At 48.9% G+C, this 15,328-nt stretch overlaps 1 long non-coding RNA gene and 1 other non-coding gene across 3 annotated transcripts in view; both read right to left on the bottom strand.

Annotated features, from left to right (window-relative positions):
• The window catches only part of LOC146079719 (uncharacterized), a 177,415-nt gene extending 162,342 nt beyond the window's left edge, over window positions 1-15,073 (bottom strand). For both annotated transcript variants that reach the window (XR_014474716.1, XR_014474715.1), the window contains exon 1: window positions 15,015-15,073. This is a non-coding gene — a long non-coding RNA (uncharacterized LOC146079719). The remainder of the gene's footprint in view (window positions 1-15,014) is intronic.
• LOC146005917 (U4atac minor spliceosomal RNA) lies at window positions 1,267-1,393 on the bottom strand. The gene has a single exon (XR_014444076.1). It is a non-coding gene; the product is annotated as a U4atac minor spliceosomal RNA (small nuclear RNA).
• Window positions 15,074-15,328: the final 255 nt, after the last annotated feature.

A 15,328-nucleotide genomic window follows, 5' to 3' on the forward strand; every position in this document is an offset into this window, starting at 1 on the left:
AAACAATTTATGCATCAATGTGTATGACTCAGTCGCCTGCAAAAACAGTTGTTGGAACCTTGTGAACCTGACACGTTAGTAGGAAGTGGTATAATAGGATTAAATGAGGCACCCTCAAAAATATTTCTCTTTGAGTGACGGATCTCTTTATTGCTACGGGGCTTTCAAAGGAGGCAGCGTATGATCGATGCATTGCTGTTAATTCCAATGAAGACCGGGTTACCAAGTTTCATCAATACTAAAGAAAATCTGCCATGAAATATAAGAAGTTAAAAATAGTTCAACTGTTCATTATACATTATTAGAACAATAAGTGCATTCTTTACAGATGGATGTAATTCCTTGAAACATCGGGGGTATTTCAGGCTTGTCTACCCTCCCGGAATTGCTGAAAGGCTCCCGAAAATCGTGTCCAACTCCCGGCCCCCTGGGAAGGTGGGCAATTCTCCCGCATTGGCCAGGCAGCCCCCGCACCCCCCTTCCATGCTGCACAAAATGCAGTTTTTCGTCAATCTGTGACGAGGCGTGGGGCTAAAATGACGCAAATCACATAATTTTGCATCATTTTAAGCCCTCCCCCAATTTGCGGACCTGTGAATTGCGTTGTTTGCCTGCCATGGGGGCGGGGATTGATGACGTCTGCCCAGCCCCGCCCCCCTGACATCCTACCATTGGGTCTCCTCTCCGGGAGAAGGCAGCGGCAGCCTGTCCTCTCTCTCCCTGTGCAGGTGTATGATCACTCCCGCAGCCCCAACGGCACCCGCCGCACAAATCAGCTAACACCTCTAACTCTAAAATGAAACCATGCAATTCCTTGTTAAAAAAGAAAAAAAAAGAAAAAAAGTACACATTTAAAAAAGTTTTATCCATGCATTGTACTTTGTAATAGAGATGGCCATCGACCATCAGTGATTCCCAATGATTGATGGTTTATGACCGATGTGGAATGGTTTTGCCATCGATGGGAGAGAACCAGATTGTTTCTCTCTATTGATGGCACAGAACAAATTAATATGCAGCGCGCCACTCACGCACCCCGTCCGTTTGGGCGGAGCTCTCCACTGCCTCCCCCCTAACCCTGCCCGTCTCCCTGAAGCGGAGATGGGCAGGGTTTCCGCTCCGGAGTGACTGGGACGCACGTGCGTGTGAAATCTCCGCTAGCGAGGGCATTCTGGTGATATCTACCTAAAGATATTATAATAATGTTTAATCTCTAAAGTCATTTACACACCTTTCTTTTTCTGTTATTTGAACTCAGAGAAGTTTATTTCCAAAAATTGCACCTAGCCAGTGTTTGCACACTAGTGATGCTCTGTGTTGTTCAGTGGTGATAGCAGTACTGACCTCATTAGCCATTCATTGGTCAATAGCTCAACCCCAAGAAAAGGATGGTTAAAGACAATTGTTATAGGTTATGGGTGCACAAAACACTCCCCTCTTTTCTGTTAGAGAGACTGGACAATAGAGTGTAACTATTGCACAATATCCAGAATGCTTTGCTGGGAATAGATGAATAATTTGCATACTAAGTGTTGCTTCTTGGAATATTGACCCAAAGCAAAAAATTAGCTTGTAACCAGGGCCGGCAAAAGAAATCTTGGGGCCCCATACACTGGTATATCTGCGGCCCTTTCCCATGCTAGAACATAAACCAGAAGTGCCCTGTGCCCATTACTGACCATTCATCAATCACTTACTCACCCAGCGGCCTGCACTCTATTACAATGACACACTCCCTCCCTCTGCAGCCTTACCTCGATCACTTTCACACACTCCCTCATCCTTCCTCCTTCAAACTGATGTGCTCCCTCACTAATTCGGACGGTACGGCCCGCGTGCGGCCGTACCGCCGATGTTTTTCTTCTGCACATGCGCAGAGGTCAATCTGCGCATGTGCAGCCCCCTTCGCCGCAGACGTATTTCGTCCGCCGCAAAGGGGGCGTATAGGGGCGTGAGAGGCTTCATGCCCTCATTTCCCTATGTGTACGCCCCGCGTTTCATGGGCGTTCCCATGCAAACGCGGGGCGTATGCATGGTAATGAGGGCATGACGCAACTCATGGGGGCGGAAAGCTGACGTCGCCGGATGTCAGCTTTCAGCCCCCATACAAGCTACCACACGGACGATTGTCCGTGTGGTCTCAGCTTGCGGGAGCTGCCGGGGCGTGCGGACCTGCCTTCGATGGTCGACGACCATCGAATGCAGGGGGCAGCTCCCACCATGGTGGAGGCGTACGCCTCCACCATTTTTATGCGGATCGCCAGCCGTCCGTGTACGGACGGCCGTGGCGATCCGTAGGGTGGGCGGGGATTGGTTTGTGCGGCCGGAGCCCCGTGTGCGGCTCTGGCCGCACCAACCAGAATAAGGGCCCTTGTGTTCTGTCACACTGGCACTCTCCCTCACCTTTCAGCCAGTGGTGTAACTATAGCTCCGCAGCCCCCGCGGTGGCGGGGGGGCGCAGAGAAATTGGGGGCGCCGCCGGGGGGGCTGCGGGGCTATAGTTACCCGTGGTCTGCGTCTCTGCCGGGACCTGCCTGACATCACGGTCCCGGCCGGCTCCTGCTGCAATGAAAACTGACAGTTAGAAAATGGCTGCCCCCATACTGCAGACAGTTTTCTGTCTGCAGTATGGGGCAGCCATTTTCTAAGAGCCAGTTTTCATTGTAGCAGTAGGAGCTGTCCGGGACCGTGACGGTCAGGCTGGTCCCGGCAGAGAGCAGGACAGGTACGGGTAAGAAAGGGGGGGCAGGTTAACCGGCGCCGAAAAAAACGTGTGGGGCGCCGAAAAAAACGTGCGGCGGGGGGGGGGGGGGGCGCGAAATAGTTAGTTACGCCCCTGCTTTCAGCCTTTGCTCTATCGCACTCCCTCAACGTGCGGCCTGTGCTCTACTACACGGATGTGCTCCATCACCTCATGGTCTTCTCTTTATCCCCCTCACCATGCAGCCTGTGCTCTATCACACTGAAATACCTCATTCTGTGGCCCGCATTCTATTACGCTTACGCTCTACCTCAACCCGCGTCCTGTGCTCCATCACACTTACATGCTTCCTTACCCTTCGGCTTAACCTCCATCACATTCACACACTCCATCACCCTATGCAATCTGACACGCTCCTTCATAGTGTGACCTGCACTCTATCACATGCGTGTGGATCAGTTGGTCACTAGCAAGTTGTTAGTCATTAGGTCGACATGCATTTAGGTCGACATGTGTCTAAGTCGACATGCAGGAAGGTCAACATGAGTCTAGGTTGACATAGGTTAGGCCGACAGGGTCATAAGGTCGACAGGGTCATTAGGTCGACATGGGTTAGGACGAAAACTGCACCGTGCCCCCTTGCATGGCTTGATGCGATCGCCATGCTTCGGGCTCGGTGCCTTGCTGCGCTCAGCACACTATTTTATTCTCCCACCATGCATTAGTGGATGGTAGGGCATGAAATACCGCCTGTCGGCTCATGTTGGCTCAAAGACAGCGAAAAACCCCATGTCGACCTTTTGACTGTTGACCTAATCCATGTTGAACTATGTAGATCTAGACTCATGTCGACCTTCCTGCATGTCGACCTAGACACATGTCGACCTAATGGTGATGACCTAATGACTGTCTAACAACTTGCTGGTGACCCAATGACTGTATCCTTATCACACTGGGCAAGATGCAGACAGTCTCCGCATGCATACTGGCAGTTAGTAATGCCATATGCATGAAGAAATTGGCAAAGGATGGCTCTTATGGTAGCGATGATAGGACTTCCGGGTTTCAGACTAAACGCAGACTCTGCCTACGTTGAGTGATGTGCACACCTCCGGGGATGCTGGGAGTCATCCGCATATTAAATCGCACCCAAGACAGAGCATGGAACGCACGCCTGTGTAGCCATATCTGTGTATGTATATATATTTCTCGTATTTTACTTCCTAGTGCACAAAATATACCTTAAATATATTAGTACACTATGGGCCCACTGCGACTGTTCGATGCCCAGCGTGCAAGTAAATGCCGCCCCACCGAGCTCCCCCTGACCCCTGTGCACAGCTGCAAATGCATTCTCAGCTGTGCACACAGGTGAAAAATCGTTCTCTATCGAATGAGTGAAGGCCAAGGGGAGAAGGAAGCCGCTGATGACGTCGGCAGCCCTGGGGAAATCCTGCATTTTCTGGAGCACTCCCAGTAAATGCTGCTTTACTGCCCCAAAACGCCCAGCTTGGTGTCAATCATCCTGTGAGCAGCCTTCACTGGCTGCCTTCATACAGATGGCCCGTGCATGCGCACAGCGGACCGTGCGCATGTGCAGTCATCCGATTATTACAGGTCTGAATCGGGTCCTGTGTCCTGTACATTTTGTAGTTATTACATATGTCTGACACATGGGAATAAGAGTGGAAAGTGCTTGCTTGTCCTTTGGCCCCTTCGGATTGCAGTAAAAAATTGCATTTAAAAAGGAATTAGACCAAAAGGCCTGAAACGATGACCACTAGTGTATTCACAACTGAAAATTTGTATGCAGCAGTGTGCGAAAATAGGTCTAAACTCGATAAAAAATGACGGCTTCTGCAATGTTCTTTCACTTTGAGCTGTGACAGTTTTTTCACACAAAAACCTCTCCATCCCCCCTCCAGTCCCTGGCCCTTATTCTGATTGACGCGGACTTTACCGCATTCTTACGGATCGCGTCTTTTCGCCGTCTGCGCATGCGTGGAGAACGCAACGCGCATGTGCCACGCCTAGACTCCGTACCAGTTCGGCAAAATCCCGTCCAAAACTGTTGGCCGCAATCAGTCGGGAAATATGGGCGTATTATGGGCGTCATGCGGAATGGCACATGGGCGTAGTTTCAAAGTGGGCAAAACGGGGCGGAAACATGGGCGGACACGGGGGAGTACACTTATGTTGGGGGGCGTACATTCGGAAACCACTCCGAATGCACGCGATCAAAAAGGCCAGAAATGTGCGGTGTCCACAAGTGTACTATTGCTTTGCGGACACCACTCGTTCATGCGGTAGGCGAACGTACGCCTAATGACTACAACCATTAACACCTGAACCCAATAGAATCTACTCCTTTACTCATTACTCACTAATAGGACGCTTGTCAGTGCTTTAATTGAAACCATTGCTGCTTCAAGGAACCCGTACTAAACACCCACAGGATCCATGAGGATAGGTAATTGAATAAGTGGGTCATGTGATGTATAGCAGAAGATACTTCATAGTGGGTTGTTTGGCGTAAATACTCCGCTTACGTGCGGTAGCACCGCTTGGCTCCCGTTCGGATGCGGTATTCCCGAGCATACTCTGTAATACTCTGTAATACCGTGCCGAATCGGAGTGTTTCTCCCGCACACGCATGGTTTGTATGTCGTCCGTAAACACGCCCTGTTCTTAAAGAGTGAGTCCGTCCGAATGCGGAGGACACGTGGGCATTTCTACGGACGATGGCCGCACGCGGCAAAACACCGTGGCGTGCGGACCGCACCGTAAGAATGCGGGAATATCCGCACCGATCAGAATAAGGGCCCCTATCTGCTCCTACTTTCATTTTCTGTCTTCACTGCTCCCTCTCTCCATATCCAGCAAGTTTGAAACAGATCAGTGTCCCTGCAAAAATTGCTTTTGCTTTCTGTAGTAATTTGGTCCATCGAGTGGCCTCTAGTGGTCACTGGCACTACTTCACCTCAAAGAGGGTAATGGTCCATAAACACTGGGCGATGATGGGAAAAATCGCTGGTCTGAAAATCGTTCAGTGCATACACACTGAGCAATTTTTGCCCATCCAAGCGCTTTTCCCGGGGTTGGACAACTTTTTAAAGCAGGACGCTATGGAAAGTCATCCACTCCATCGCTCATCTGCTGGTAATACCAGAAGATAAGTTGCGTTGGCCGACGATGATGTGGGAGTGTGCATCACTGCTCACCGTTGGCCTGTACACACTGGGTGGCTTTTGAGCCCAACAGTGTGCTGGGCCTTAAGAGTAGTTAGCCTTATATATATATATATATATATATATATATATATATATATATATATATATATATATATATATATATATATATATAGATTGGTGTGTCAGTGAAAACATTGCATTGAGACACCTAGATGTCACATACCCTCCAACATATGAAGGGCAGAAACTCGTACACATTTGGAAAAGAGGGCGTGACCAAGGGGAAAGGGGGCATTACTAAGAGTGAAAGGGAACATGACCAAGGGGATCAGGTTCCCTTTCTGAATGTGTACTGGTGTCAGATCACATACCCGGCACTCACCTGCTTCCAGTGCCCCCCGGGCCTCCTAAAGCTGCCCATTGTCCTGTAATGGTGGCGCCTGTGCACTTGCTTTGCCTTCCCTGGGAACAGAGAGGAGGAGCAGAGGTTCCAGGGAGCCATAGGAATCACTGAGCAGGGGGCGGCAGGCCTGCTGAGTCCCCCTGGGAGCAGGGCCGGATTTGTGCCTAGGCCCGTGAGGCACGGGCCTCAGGGCGGCACCAATTAAGGGCGGCAGGCAGGCTGACATTCTGTTAAATAGCAGCATGGCACAGCGGGTGGGCAGCGGCGAGTGACGAGCGCCACCGCCACAGACATGAATTATCATATGTCGGCGGCAGCGCTGCTCGTCACCCGCCACTGCCCACCCACTCTGCCATGCACATTACATCACCGCTTAGTGGCTGGGTCCGACGGTCCCCCTGCGCGTCCGGAAATGGCTCACTGCTGCCGGCTCCCCCCCATTGGCTATTCTACACACACACAGTCTATTGGCTGCTGTGTATCCAGCAGCTGAGCTGAGTGGCGCACAAATCCTCCCCGCGGCTCAGTTAGTCACAGTGTGAGAGAGACTGACGGAGACACTGTGCTAATCACTGTACTAATAAGTGCCTCCCTCCGGGTCCTCCGTACAGTGAGCAGTCCAGAGTGCTTAAAAAAATATTAAGGTGGGCTACAGTTAAATTTTTATGAAATATATAAATAACAATGTATATACATATATGATTACATTAAAATAGGGGGGGGGGGGGACACAAAAATGTTGTGCCTAGGGGCGGCCTGACCCCTAAATTCGCCCCTGCCTGGGAGATGTAGTTTTGGCCAGTCACTCCCCCTCATTCTCCCCAAAAAGGAGCCGGCCGTGTAACAGTAATAGGAAACTACAACTCCCAGTGTCGGAGGAGCTACCTATGAAAACCGGTACAATCGTACAGTAGGATTTAGCTGGTCCAGACCATTAAAAAATGGTACTGTACCGGCTAAATCGGTACAGTTGGAGGGTATGCTGTCACAGCACACCTGAAATCTTTGTGGGGAGTGTGTGGGGGTGCAGACAAGTGGATGCAAGCCCTGGTAGAATTGCCCTATTCCCAGGTGTCCGGGTGTGCCATCCTCTTTTTGGGAGCCTCCCTGTCATCCCATGGAGCCTTACTGTGGTTTTGGCCACACCTCGGACCACAACTCCTAGCCATGCCCCTATTCTGGGATTATGAAAAGGTGGTGAACCTAGGAACAAATGGAGATATCCTAAACTTAAAAAATATGGTACTTTTTTCCTAGCACGGCGCCTGCGATTTTGATTGTATCCATCGGGTCCTAAAAAATCTCGTTGATCGCATCGCATGCAACCAAATCGCATGTGATGCGATCGACGTGATCGATGCGATTTTTACATGGTCCCTGAGACCCGATTTGACATTGGGCCCAATGTTAAATGCCCCCCAGACCCCAATTTTCATTGTATACCCACCCTGATGGGTCAAATGCCCCCCCCCCATTGTTAACGCCACCCCACGATGAACGCCAACCCGAAGCGTGGTGAGCGCAGCGAGTCCGCGAGGGGCGGTGGTACGCGTCCTCCGACCTTTTCATACCCCCACTATCCAAGTCGGCGTGGAGTTGATTTTATACAGCCCGAAGCGTTGCGCGCGCACGCGCATTACTTCACAGGTATTACGCGCCCCCTCGCGGGGCTCGCTGCGCTTGCCACGCTTTAGGCGTGGTGGCTCGCTGCGCTCGCCACACTATATAAAATCAACTCCACGCCAACATGGATAGTTGGGGTATGAAAAGGTCGGAGGACGCGTACCGCCGCACTTGCCACGCTTCGGGTTGCCGTTCATCGTGGGGTGGCGTTAACAATGGGGGGGGGCATTTCACATGTAAAATACCCATAAGGGTGGGTATACAATGATAAATCGGGTCCATTAGCCCATTTAACATTGTTCCCTATGTAAAATCACGTCTATCGCATCGGTTGCATCGCATGCCTTAACTTAAGGCATGCGATGGACGCGATGGATGTGATTTCTTAATTGTCGGGGAAAAGGAAAAGGCTAAAAATAGCCCTGAAATCGCGTCGGTCGCGTCCATCGCATACCTTAAGTTAAGGTATGCGATCACCTGCGACGGGCGCCGTGCTAGGAAACAAGTACCTAACATATTTATAGCAATAGAAAATGAAATATACACCACATGCCAGATAACTTTCCGCCATACATTGGTCTTTCATAGCACAGCTTACGCGCTTTGATGTAGGACCATTGTTTTTATGAACAGATCCACATTAGTAATTTTCATGCTGACTTTGCCTATTTCACATCATTTAACTGTCCGAAGCACATTGTTCAGCTTTTAAACAGGTCATACAGTAAAGCATAATCCCATAACTGTGAACGTCAGACTTACATAAGATAACCACAGGTCTTCGAATAACAAAGTAAAAGAATCCATCTATTCTTAGAATTCCTACAGTCTAATACTAAGTGAATGGTTTCTGCAGAGAAGGGCTTGTTATACTGCGTGTGTGAAGGAAAGGAAGTCAGCAATTTAATGAATTTCTGGAGTTCAACCACAAAGGTCTATACTGACAAAGCTTTAATGTGGAGAGAGTTGTACATGTCATAATGCAGACACAAAAGCTTTGAAAGGTGCCACAGTTTACCTTTGACCTACAGAGCGCTTTGTACTTCTCTAGTGCATCTGTCATGCCAGGAGGTGAGTATCTAGCAGATTTTCCTATAATTAGCCTGCAATGCTTTGGTCAGGAACCCGATCCTTATCCCTTGTAATTTGTGCAGGGTTCACTGGGTTGTCATATTTTGTAAATTACCTATGGTGAGATCTGGAGGCAAAAATATCAAGGAAGGTCGCAGTAGAGATTTGGAAAGTTTATTGTTTTTATCAATCCTGGAATATTATTATTATTTTACAAATGAGAAAGGAAAGAACAAAACATACAATGAATTATTAAATTAGTAAAGGGCCACTTTTATTCATTGGGGTGGTTAATAGGGTTCACCGTTTAAAGATGCACTTACCATGTGACGTAATATGCTCCTCCCCACCAGGGCCTGCTATAGTACATGCAGCTGCTTATCTCAAGGTTCTGAGGAACTTGCAATCACAAGCAAGGATCAAGAAATTGTGGCTTCTGATTGGTCTTCCCTTTCACTCCTTCATCACCATATTACTGTGGAGAATGCAAACCAGTGGAACCCAGGAAAAAGATGCCTGCTAGGAGTATTTTAGCAGTGGGTGATAGCGGAGCGTCTGGCACACTGATTTACATTGTTGTTACTCTTGCAAATGTATGATCCAAATGTAAATACCTGTATGTGAACACATGTGCATACCTCCCAACTTTTGTTGAAGTAAAGGGGGGACATCCTTGCGCTGAAATTAGGGGGCATGGCTTTGCGACAAGGGGGCATTTTGCCAGGCCATGCCCCCATTTTTCAATGCTGTGGGGGCATGGCTAGCAGCTCTGTAAGCTCCCCAGCCCATCCGCTTGCGGGAATAGATGCTGTGCGCATGCGCACAGCATCTGTTCACCGGTTGACAGGGGGACTCCCAATTGCGCCCACGCTGTGGGACACTGCCAGCCACGGGACGGACGTGGGAACGGAATGTTCCCGAGGTATGCGGGACAGTTGGGAGGTATGCATGTGATCGGTTAACACTACACGTGTGTGGATCGTTAGGTGGACAGACAGTAGGTCTACCACTATTGGTGGAAAGGCAGATGGTTGACACGGTACTTGTGTAGTATCACGGCTCCCACGATGGGCATCGTACCGGGAAAAATTGCATCGCATCGCATGCCATCGCAAGCCATCGCATGCCATTGGATGCGATGTGATGCGATGCCATTTTTCACAAAAATCATGGACTTCATGGACATTTTTCACACTGTACCACCCCCACTATCAACGCCAACCCGAAGCGTGGCGAGTGCAGCGAGCCCGCGAGGGGCGGCGGTACGCGTCCTACGACCTTTTCATACCCCCACTATCCACGTCGGCGTGGAGTTGAGAATAGAAAGTGTGGCGAGCGCAGCGAGCCACCGAGCCTGAAGCGTGGCGAGCGGACATGGATACCTGTGAAGCCCGCGAGGCGACATGGAAACCTGTGAAGGTATCCGCGTCCCCTTGCGGGGCTCGCTGCACTCGCCACACTTCGGGCTCGGTGGCTCGCTGCGCTCGCCACACTTTCACTTGGCATGCGATTTTTCTCACAAATGCATAAAACCCCTGCAAAAATCGCATCGCATGCCATAGCATGCCACTACATATGGCATGCGATGGCATGCAATGGGAGCCGTGAAGGTACAGTAGGAGCAAGTTTCATCTTTGCTTCTTTGTCCATGGCTAGCCATGGCTATTCTATTGTTCTCAGCTGCAATACAATACGTATTGCAGCTGAGAACAATAGAATAGCCATGGCTAGCCATGGCCAAAGGAGCAAAGATGAAACTTGCTCCTACTGTATACAAGTACCGTTGACACATTAAAAATGGTCAAAAGGTCGAAACAAGCAAAAGGTTGACATGGAAAAAGTTGAAATGGGAAAAGGTTGAGAAGAATTTTTCATGTTTTTTGGTGTCAATGTCGACATAGCTTCGACATGGGCATCGTATTAGTGTACTGTTTCCCCCCCTCATGTTTCACTGAGCTCGGCACACTGCTATATTCTCCCTCTGTGCCCACTGGGATGGTAAAGTATGAACAAGTCAGTTTAAAAGAGAAAATCATGAAAAACTCATCTCAAACTTTTCCATGTCAACCGTTTGCTTGTGTCAACCTTTGACCACGTCGACCTTTTACATGTGTCAACGTTCTGCCTGTTGACCAAAAGAGGGCGATATTTTAGCTATCAACCTAGACACTGTCCATCTAATAACCGCATACTCACTAGATGTACATAACACTCATGCCCAGTTTTTGACATCATTGTACCGCTAAGGTACAGGGTCTTCATCAGTGGTGGACTGCCAGGACTGGAGTCCTGGGCTTGGACAGTGAGGAGGCCCTTCCTTGGCTCCTATGAAGGCTGTGGGATGCATTGCTCCTGCTCCATCTGTATTGTATAACACGCAGCTGTGCTCAGATAGGCAGTGATAGTAATGCCCTGAAGTCTCTGGCCATGGGCAATGGGCAGGCAGTCAGGGGATGAGGGTAGCTTTTATTGCCTGGGGAATGGTGTGACTATTTGGGAATGGAGCCTCAGGGCATTCTGTGGCAGCTCCCTTGGTTCTGGTATATAAGGAGGTAAGTGTTTCCACTCATGTACCTGGCTGGCCAATGTTGTTTAGGTTGGGGATCCAAAGGATAGGAAATCCTGGTGTGTTTTTTTACCCATTGTACATTGTCATGTGACACACTCAGCCAGAGGGGGATTTTCCACTAGGCAGCCTAGGCACCTCCCTAGGGCCCAGCAGGTCCCAATGGGCCCCATACTTCCAAACGTCCCTTTGATTTTCTTTGATAGCAAAAATAAAAATGTTTGGATGTTTACATCCACTGTATGTGGGCAGTCAGTCTACTTTACATGTGACACAGCTTCCACTTCTTCCAACCTGGAGCCTGATCCAGATTTGCATGCAAATGCCGATGTTCACGCAGCTGAGCATTTATCGGTAGAATGTGTACGTTCCAAAGTAAGCTATCAAAAATATACTGGTATGGATTGTTCAAGGAGGCCACAAACTCTTGCCGAGGGCCCCATGAGGTCTAATCTTCCTCCGCACTCAGCAGGAAATGATCGTTGCTTGAACCTTACCTTAGAAATAATTTGATCTCCAGGAGTAACACCTGACACATCAGCAGCATGGTTTTATAACTGCAGATCAGACTGTGACACCTGCCTATCACATTAGTATATTATGCCTTCCTCATAGATTATCAAGACACTTATACCAAGAGCAGCTATGGCCATGCACCCATTCATGCACCCAGTCAGCCAAAACATAAATACTATACTTGTACAATATGCGGAACTGAAGATGTGATCTTGCTGCTGTCTGTAACCATATCTCCCAACGTGCTCCATTCCATGAGGGACAAAGCACTCTGTTCCTGGCAGGGCCAGGGCTAGGGTGCTTGGCACCCTCGTGCGAAATATAAATTTGCGCCCTTGCAAAAAAAAAAAAAAAAGAACTTGATCTTACAAGAAACATGGCCACACAATAGTATCCATTTTAAACAAGGGCGTAACCACCATAGGTGCAAGGGGTGAAGCTGGTATGGGGCCCAGAGCTGAAGGGGGCCCATCTTTGCTGTCTAAGTATATGTTTTACATACATTTTTTTCAGTTGCTAAATAATGGGCCCTTACAAACTTTTGCTATGGGGCCCACGATTATCTAGGTACGCCTCTGATTTTAAAAACATAGATTTCTAAACATACATTTGCAGCCTTTAGGGGGTGGACTAAATCATTCGATGGTCACCGACCATCAAAGACCATTGAATGATTTGGTGCGTACAATCAAAAGAAAACACTCTCAGGTGCTTCAGCTTTGCGTGGGCCCAGTACGACGACCGGGTGGGCAGCTGACATCCGGTGATGTCAGCTGGCCACCCCAGACAGCCACGTCATTTCCATTGGAACATCCATCTGCAGCCACCCCACGCCCTCTGCCTGCACTTGTGCATGCAAAGGAGACAGTGAACTTGCAGTTCGCCATGCTCATTCGGACCTGGCGTCTGCGCAGATGCCAAACAACGATCCCCATGCAAATGCGCGGGGGAGCAAAGGGATCAGAATAAGGCCCTGAATGTGTAAGCACATGAGTCAGAGCTACTCAATCCATAAAACGAAATATATCAGCAACTAATGAAAAATCCACTAATTACGAAATTACTCATTTAAAACTCTAAAAATGATGAAAAGATTATGAAAAATAAATAAAGAAACAATAATCAAATTCCAAAACAAATCACCCAAAACAAACCTATATCCTAAATCAATTAACATAAGCAATTATATTTATATATCTACCCACACACACATATGTTGTATAAAAAAGGGGGTTGTAGTGCTGAAAAGATATATACATATACTGTATGTGTATAAAAAGTAACATGGGTGCCTGCCTACCTGATTGCACCCAGGATGAGGACATTGGGCAAAAAGCGGTCAGAGATTTCATTGCCTGGGAGGGAGGGAGCATGTCAGCACAAGTAGGGAGGGAAATAGGTGCTGGGGCCCGGGCCGGGACACTATGTAGGAAGTGGGTGGGAGGGAAAGAGGCTGCTGCTCACATGGGACTGGACCATAGACACCGGGTGTAGAGGAAGAAATGAATGGGTTTGGATGGTTCAGACAGAGAGGGGGAGCTGCTCTTCAAGCTGCCGCCTGCACTGCGCTGAGCTATCAGTCATACAAGTTGACAGGCACAGCGCGGGCAGTAGCAGAAGCGCCCAGCAGCAGGGTCAGCAGAGCAGGGAGAGGCTCCTCTATTTTAATTAAGGGGGCATGGTCTCATAACTAGAGGGTGTTGCCTATGACCACGGCTCTTCCCTCGAGGCCACACACCATTTCTGCTGCTGTGGGGGCGTGGTCAGCACTCTAGGAGCTGCTGGCCCTGCCCCCTGTCCCTCTCGCCAGTGCATAGATGCTGTGCACATGCACACAGTGTCTTTTCACTGCCTTTGCAGGACGGGACTTCCAGCTGCCCCCATAACCACCACCGTGGGCCACAGATGACTCCGGGTGGGACACAGGACAGTCACAAATAATCGTGAATGTCCTGCAGTAATCGGGACAGTTGGGAGGTATGGTCTGAGGGACAATAGGGGCAGCGACTCAGTGTTGCAGGGGGCGCTGCCCAGACAATGTAGTTATGTCCAGACCATTTGCGGGACAGGCTACAAAGGTGCTAACCCTTAATGTGCGACCATTTCACTATGTCGGATTGCAAGGTTCAATGAAACAGCACATTACTTGGGCTGTCCAGAGCTCACCACTGTCGTGAGAATTCGCAAGGCTACCAATTATTAAATAACTATGTATGTGTACGGATCCTGGCACACATACAAGATCCCAAACAGTGAAAAAACTATGAAGAATCTACTCGCAATCCCCTCGCAACATGACTGACAGGAAGCTGCCATTTTGGGCTAAATACCGGGTGATTTTGGGGGCTAAATACCGGGATCCCGCCGATCCCTGGGATTGGCCACCCTAATCAGCCTGTCTCTGTCGCACAGCTGCGGAAGGGTCAGAGTTACACACACTTGCACAGAATGGAATTGTTTTACAGGGAGTGAGTTGCGAATGGATTTGCAGATGGCCGGAGATCTGCATTATCTTTAATGGATGATTACCTGAACACAGCGCTCTGCAACATCGCCCAGCAACGATCAGGACTGAATCTGGTCCTATATCAGGTACACTGTATAGAATAATCAGGAGTGAGCCACAGTAAGATATAACTACTGTAGCTGTATTGTAATCGTTCAATGCAAAACATCGCTTCTCTGATCTGCACCCATCGTGACCGGTCTGACCCCTTGAAACATAGCAAGAAACTATTCATATATATATATATATATATATAAGTACCAGACAGACAAAGGCACTCGGAGACTTGTAAACGGTGAAAACTGGAACGGATTTTAATCCATCGGCCTGTCAACGTTTCGGGGGTCGTACCCCCGTCGTCAGGACATAAGGCAAGATAACAACATGTGCAGTGTACAAACAAAGAATATATAGTGTGTGATACAGTGCATACTCACCCCCTGCTTTCCTGCGTCCCGCCCATGACCTCCGGCACGAGTATCCGGTACGTGGCGCACTGCTGTGATGTCACACTATCAGGATCCGTGTCACAGCCGGCGCTTCAGTCCAGCCCGATAGGCAGGTCACATGGGGTAGCTGGAAAAAGAGGGCAAACAGTGTGGGCAAAATGTACATAGTGTCAGATCAAATAACAAATAGAAATACATCATGAATGTGCTACATCACTAAAATTAGGGCATCCATGCAATGAAACCAACAACTTTTAAGAGGATGCTAATAATAACAAAACATCAAACATAAGAAAAAAAGA

Source organism: Crinia signifera, chromosome 5 (genome assembly GCF_055691185.1).
Source record: "Crinia signifera chromosome 5, ASM5569118v1, whole genome shotgun sequence".
Taxonomy (NCBI): domain Eukaryota; kingdom Metazoa; phylum Chordata; class Amphibia; order Anura; family Myobatrachidae; genus Crinia; species Crinia signifera.